The 7,500-nt window shown below is 47.0% G+C and overlaps 1 protein-coding gene across 3 annotated transcripts in view; it reads left to right on the top strand.

Annotated features, from left to right (window-relative positions):
• Positions 1–7,500, top strand: part of ext1c (exostoses (multiple) 1c) — a 50,709-nt gene that overhangs the window by 11,287 nt on the left and 31,922 nt on the right. The window lies entirely within an intron of this gene.

Raw genomic sequence — 7,500 nt, 5'->3', positions numbered from 1 at the left:
CTCACCCTCTGTCAGACAAGATAGCACATACTGTAATTCAAATCCGAATCAACCAGGGCTCGCCGTAGCCTGCCTCTCTAGCGCCCCCTCCCTTCTCTTCAGACAGTGCAACCACTCATACTGTGGCCCGGGCCAAGAAGCCTGACAGACACCCAACTTGTGTCAACACAAAGACCGGATGAATGTTCTGGAAAACACAACAAGCAAGTCACTTGGGTTCATAAAGAAATCTCTTGACTGTGGGTTAGGCCAGGCCACGGCTCGGAGTACTTCCGGCGGTCAAATAGGGAGAGACTACTCTCCTCTGTAAGGAAAAACCTATTAGCTGTGAAACAACTAGAGTTGGCTGACAAGAGTCCACTATAGATAGATTCCTCCCTGACACCATAGTTGGAGTATACTAGATACAGAAGCTTCAGAATCCTCTGTGAGTGCCGACAGATCAGTCTGTGAGGGGTTGTAGGCAGTAGCATAGCAGCTAACTAGGATGGGATATTACACTACAAGGAGCGCAACTGCGAAATCGTGTCCATTTTAGAAAATATGAAAAAATTAAATAATGAAATACAAGTATGCTTGTAAGAGAAGGGAAAAATAAGTGTTTTGCCAGGCAGTTTAGGCATCAGCGAATTTGTGTGAGTGCATGTGGAATAATTAATTTCAAGCAGGGCAGCCAGTTAGCTCGTTAGCTCGTTAGTTGAGTGATGAGAACCCTGACCTTGGCCATTGGGCAATAAAGAGGAGAAATTCGCAATCAGGTTTTCTCTTTTTTTTCTAGGCTTAAGATGATCGTTTTTGCCGGGGGGGGGGGGGGGGGGGGGGGCAAGTAATGCCGTTTTAGCCCAATAGTGTGGTTATCCTGCCCTAATGGGGCGCATTCAGAGTCCTAATCGGGGAGCTTTTAATCCATGGCTCCACATTGGAGGGCCTTTGTGGGTGAAGCTTCTTGCATCCTTCGGACCCTTTGTCCCTCTCAACTGGAGCGAAAGTCTTTCAGGCGTACGAGTGCGAGCGCCCCTGTGCGTTGACGTTTAAAGAAGATGCGGACCTCTCTCTGTTTTTTGCCCCCCACCCCCCTCACCCCGTCCTCTCTCCTCTTTGTCCTCCTTCCCTTCCTTCTTTTATTTACGACATAATAATCCCCCATCATTTCCCCCTCGCTCCACTTAATTGAAAATCCAACACCTCACCCTGGTAGGACGCTGTCATGCCTCCGGCTAAAAGCTGCAGGCTGCAGTATCAGCGGGTGTGCTGGTGTGTGAGTGTATGCTGGGGGTGTGTTTGTCTATGTGTGTGTGTGTGTGTGTGTGTGTGTGTGTGGTGTGTGTGTGTGTGTGCGAGCAGGGGGGGGGGATAGCGTTAAACACAGGCAGTGTGGCGTGCCCCAGTTAAGCCTGTCTACGCAGGCCAAATGAGGAATGCGTTGGGCATCATGAATTAGTCATGAGTTCAGCTGGTGAACTTTTATTTAACGAAGCCCACCGCTTGCCGGCCCCACCACCACCACCACCACCATCTCCAACACCTCCGCTCCCATTTCATTTCGCGCTTTTCCCCAGCGTCTGTCTCCTCTCTCTCCCTCCCCGCTCAACACATGATGATGAATGGGGGCTAGAGTCATCTCCAGTCTGCTGGGATCTCCCGGGATCCGCTGCTGTCAAGGTGCTCCGGTCGGCTCCGGGCTTCCTTAAAACTCTCTGCCCAGAATCCCTCCACCGCCTCAGGTGTTCAGCCCGGCCTCTTTAATCTGGAGGGGTTGTCTCCACACTCTTACCCTCCACTGCAGACCTGTTTGGAGGTACTTTGAGTTCATTCTTTCTATGCTGTCTCTACTGAGAGTCCCAGGCCTGATCCAGTTAAGTCGCAGTAAGTCCGGTTGATGATACTCTGGAAAACACAACAAAAGCCATGAGAGTCAGACAAGGGGCATTTAGGTAATTGTAATGGGTTTTGTCAATGACTAGTAAACATTCGTTGTGTATACGTTTTTTCAGCAAGGTTGCCCGTCGATGTTACTTAGACAGTGTGTCATAGGTTGAAGTCCATGCTGGTTTACAAGCTTGGTAAGCCGACAAAAGAAACAATTACAATTTCAGGTATAACTGGCCATACTTGCTCAGCTACAGAATGGAATTATAAAACAGTGTTGTGCTGTTCATACAACTATATCCCATACATTTAAAGATTAGGCACTAATTACAATGTTGTATTCTCATCTCTTGCCAGTGAGGTTGTAGCCTAGCCTTGCAGATACACCATTTTGTCCTGGCACCAGGTGCTATAGTAACTTTGCTTAGGCTACTTATGCCGTTAGCATCAACCACAAAAACTTTCACAAGTGGACCTGCTCCAATGGCTAAAAGTCTGAGACGCAATAGTTGCCCCAGTCATGCCGTACACGTGTGTGTCTTTCCCATGCTTGACCTTGTGTCCCTACCTTACCCAATCCCCCCCTGACCATTGCGTCCCTGTGTAAGTCATATGCCAGCTATCCTGTGTCCAGCTGTCCCTGTCCTGTCACCCTCCAACCATGATGCCTTGCTCTGCTGCCCAGTCCGGTCAGGAGAGAGAGAGAGAGAGAGAGAGAGAGAGAGAGATAAAGAGAGAGTGGTCGGAGGTGGGGGGGGGGGTTGTAATTGAATCCTCATTGCTCTGTCTGTGTAATGTGATCAGGTGCAGTGACTAGATGATTGAGAGAGAGAAAAAGAGAGAGAGTGAGACAGAGAGAGAGAGAGAGAGAGAAAAATGTGTGTCTGCTCCAGTGTGGCAAGGCAGCTCTCGCTCGCCCCTTGGAGTAATAGTTGGCAAGTGACTGTCACCATGGCACTCAGGGTATCCGAAAGGGAAAGGGCATGGGAGGGTCAGGGGGAGAGGGCCTGCAGGGGTCACGAGAGCTTTGAGGCCCTTCCTGAAACACACTTCATACTCCTCTTCACTCTCTTTCACTGTCCCTTTCTGTCTGTCCATCTGCCTCTCATTCCCTTACCCTCCCCACTAACCTTTCTTCATCCTCTTTCTTTCCCTCTGTTATTTTATTAACCTCTCTCTCTCTGCCACCTCTGCACTCAACTCCTTGTTTTCTCGCTTCTCACTATCTCCTGTAATCCTCTCTGCACTTCATCCCACTCCTTCCTCCTCTTCCTTCTCTCTCTTCCTGTCCCTCTCTTTCTCTCCATTGCTGGTTGCTAATGGGGCAGTTTTGGCTGGAGGCCCTCCTCACTCAACATGTCCAGGAGACTTCAGATCCATAACCATTTAGCAGCCCCATTGACCAGCACGGGAGGATGGTCAGGGCAGTCGGGCCCTCATCTGCGGGGCAGGGGATCAACCAGCCTGTCTGACCTCTCCATCGCTCTGCCTATCTCAGAAGAGACCCCCTCCCCGAAAATGGAATCTGGATTGTGGCTCCCGAGAGGGTTGGGGGAGGTGGCGGGGGTTGGGGCATTTGATTAAATGTCAGACACCCAGCGACCACATTCACACAGACATTACCACACAAACACACACACACACACACACTTACTCACAGAGAGAGAGAGAGAGAGAGAGAGAGAGAGAGAGAGAGAGAGAGAGAAAGAAAGAGAGAAAAAGAGGGAGAGACAGAAAGAGATGGAAGCAAAAAAAGAGAGAGGAACTTAGCATTAGGTAACTTCTCTGGCTTCCGTGGATTCTGGAACATTCTCTCCTGATTTCACGTTCTTTCTCTGGCGTTTTAATTTCTCCCTGCGTGGCTCCTCGTGTAGAGCTTTGTATTAGCTCAGGCATTTGGGGAATTTTGCTGTAAACACTACACACCACACAACTAGCCCCACCAATAAATAATCTTTTAAAGACCATAATTATGGGTTTACGCGTTATGTGTAGCCAGAGACAAACTCAACTCCCCTGCAAATCCAGGAGGCAAGTGACGCAAACAAACACACAAACACTCACATATATACAGCCGCGGAAAAAATTAAGAGACCACTTCAAAATTATCAGTTTCTCTGGTTTTACTATTTATTGGTATGTGTTAAAGTAAAATGTACATTTTAGTTTTATTCTATAACCTACTGGCAACATTCCTACCAAATTTCAAATAAAAATATTGTCATTTAGATCATTTATTTGCAGAAAAATGACAATTGGTCAAAATAGCAAAAATGATGCAGTGTCTTCAGATCTCGAATAATGCAAAGAAAACAAGCTCATATTCATTTTTAAACTACACAATACTAATGCTTACACTTAGGAAGAGTTCAGAAATCAATATTTGGTGGAATAACCTTGATTTAAAATCACAACTTTCATGTGTCTTGGCATGCTCTCCACCAGTCTTTCACATTGCCGTTGGGTGACTTTATGCTACTCCTGGCGCAAGAATTCAAGCAGCTCGGCTTCTTTTCATGGCTTGTGACCATCCATCTTCCTCTTGATCACATTTCAGAGGTTTTTTTATGGGATTCAGGTCTCGAAATTGGGCTGGCCATGACAGGGTCCTGATCTGGTGATACTCCATCCACACCTTTACTGGCCTGGCTGTGTGGCATGGAGCATTGCCCTGCTGGAAAAAACATTTCTCAGAGTTGGGGAACATTGTCAGAGCTAAAGGAAGCAAGTTTTTCTTCCGGGACAACGTTGTACTTTGCCTGGCTGAGGTTTGTAAAAGACCATAAGGATTGAAAAAAGCGGACTGGAGGGTCTTCTAGTTCGTCTTCTCTGATGAGTCCAATTTTCAGCTTTGCCCAACACATGGTCGTCTGATGGTTAGACGGAGACCTGGAGAGGCCTACAAGCCAGAGAGTCTTGCACCTACTGTGAAATCGGACTCATCAGAGAAGACGAACTTAGAAGAACCTCCAGTCCGCTTTTTCAATCCTTATGGTCTTTTACAAACCTCAGCCAGGCAAAGTACAACGTTGTCCCGGAAGAAAAACTTGCTTCCTTTTGCTCTGACAATGTTCCCCAACTCTGAGAAGTGTTTTTTCCAGCAGGGCAATGCTCCATGCCACACAGCCAGGCCAGTAAAGGTGTGGATGGAGTATCACCAGATCAGGACCCTGTCATGGCCAGCCCAATTTCGAGACCTGAATCCCATAAAAAAACTCTGAAATGTGATCAAGAGGAAGATGGATGGTCACAAGCCATGAAAAGAAGCCGAGCTGCTTGAATTCTTGCGCCAGGAGTAGCATAAAGTCACCCAACGGCAATGTGAAAGACTGGTCGAGAGCATGCCAAGACACATGAAAGTTGTGATTTTTAAATCAAGGTTATTCCACCAAATATTGATTTCTGAACTCTTCCTAAGTGTAAGCATTAGTATTGTGTAGTTTAAAAATGAATATGAGCTTGTTTTCTTTGCATTATTCGAGATCTGAAGACACTGCATCATTTTTGCTATTTTGACCAATTGTCATTTTTCTGCAAATAAATGATCTAAATGACAATATTTTTATTTGAAATTTGGTAGGAATGTTGCCAGTAGGTTATAGAATAAAACTAAAATGTACATTTTACTTTAACACATACCAATAAATAGTAAAACCAGAGAAACTGATAATTTTGAAGTGGTCTCTTAATTTTTTCCGCGGCTGTATATTCACACACTCAGACCAGTGTATACCCACATATATGGACACACACACATACTGAGAGATATACATAGAGTACACATACACGTCAGCAGCCATCAAGAGCTGGGCCCTCTGCCAGTTCGAAGCAATCATCAGGGAAATGCCTGTGAGTCTGGCCTTGGGTAAAATGCAGCTACTGTCCATCAGGGTACAAACCTGAAGCCAGAAATCACACACACTTACACACACACACACACACACACTCACACACACACAGAGACATATACACACATATAGAAGGGTCTGCCTCCCCCTCTCCTGTAATGCTCCATTGATCGGCACAGGAGAGGTTGCACTTAATTCACTGATCTAAAAAGGCCCTTCCTGCTCTCAGAAGCCTAATTGCCGTTTAACTGAATTGTTCCTGTCCAGATGGCGTCAGCAATGCGAGACGCAAAGTTGGCGTCTCTGGAAAGTTCCATGCGAAAGCGGGAAATGGCTCCATCGTCGAAGCAGCCATTGCTTCCAGGGGGGGCCTGCTCCGTTCTGACAAAAAGGTCCAAATATGGGCGCACACACACACTCTCAAGTGCCTCTTCCAAAAGTGCACACACACACACACACAAACACACACACACACACACACAAACACACACAGACACACACCCCCCCCACACACACACAGACACACACACACTCACACAGTCACGCATACAATTTCCTGTCTCCTCCTAAGCAGAGCCACCATCAGCTGGCCCAACAACAAATCAGCCCAGGTGGGTACTGGGCTGAGAATCAGAACCGGGAGCCTAGAATGCTCCATCATCGTCACCCACGAGCTCAGCCTGCGTTGTTTCCGCCGCCAGATGCTCATTGTTTTAATAATGGCCTTTGATGAATCAATCACACATCTTCCCTTTAATGTTCAGTCGGATTACTGCTGTGCATTCACAAGGAAGGGGAAAGGAGAGAGAGTGTGTGTGTCTGTGTATGTGTGTGTGTGTGTGTGTGTGTGTGTGTGTGTGTGTGTGTGTGTGTGTGTGTGTGTGATGGAAGAATGCAGTGGGGGGAAAAACCCATTGTTTATCATCTGAATGAGGCGTGACATTTTCTAAATGCTACACATAGATGACCTCCCCTGACTCTCCACAAGGCTGTTGGCGCATTGTTGGCAACCAGCCGGCTCTTTTAATTGGCTTCTTTGCGGCCCGCAGCCCATCATTCACTGGATCAGAGGTTATTGATTGGCTGTCGTCCAGCCGTGAGGCGGGAGTTGTTTTTTCGCCACTATACGTCTGAGGTTCTTGGGGTCACACCTCGCTTTTCCGACAGCGGTGATGAAGAGCGAGGAAGAGAAGGAGGAGGAGGAGGAGGAGGGAGTCATGTCATTCCCTGCTGTTCTTGCTCCTCACTTGAACAGGAAATTGAATCTAGAGTCAGAAAATGGCATGCTTCTGTTTCTTTCTATTTTCTTGTATTGCTTTTCTTTCAATCTCTCTCTCTCTCTTTTCTTTTGTAAGAGGAGGAAAAGAAAACACAAAACACAAAAATATAATCTCCCTCGCTCTGCCACGAGGCCAAAGAGAGATGGACAGAGGCGAGGAAAGCAATCTGTTTTCCCTCTGCAAGAGCGAGCAGATATACACATGCTGATGAGCACAAGGTGGATGTGTGTGTTTCTGTGTGTGTGTGTCTGTGTGTGTGTGTGTGTGTGTTGAGAAAGAATGGAAGTGTGTGTGTGTGTGTGTGTTGGGCAGGGACAGAGAGACAAAAGGTGGAAATGCATTTGTCACATGTATATATGTGTTTGGTTAATGGGGTTTGGTTGTGTGTGTGTGCGTGTGTGTGTGAGCGTGTGTGTGTGTGTGTGTGTGTGTGGGGGGGGGGGGGGTTGGGGGGGGGGGGGCGTGTGATATCATTATCAGAAGGATAACAGAAAGAATAATTT

The sequence above is a fragment of the Sprattus sprattus genome, assembly GCF_963457725.1.
Source record: "Sprattus sprattus genome assembly, chromosome: 4".
NCBI lineage: Eukaryota > Metazoa > Chordata > Actinopteri > Clupeiformes > Clupeidae > Sprattus > Sprattus sprattus.
The sequence above is the reverse complement of the archived record's forward strand: the minus strand, read 5'-3'. Positions and strand labels throughout refer to the sequence as shown.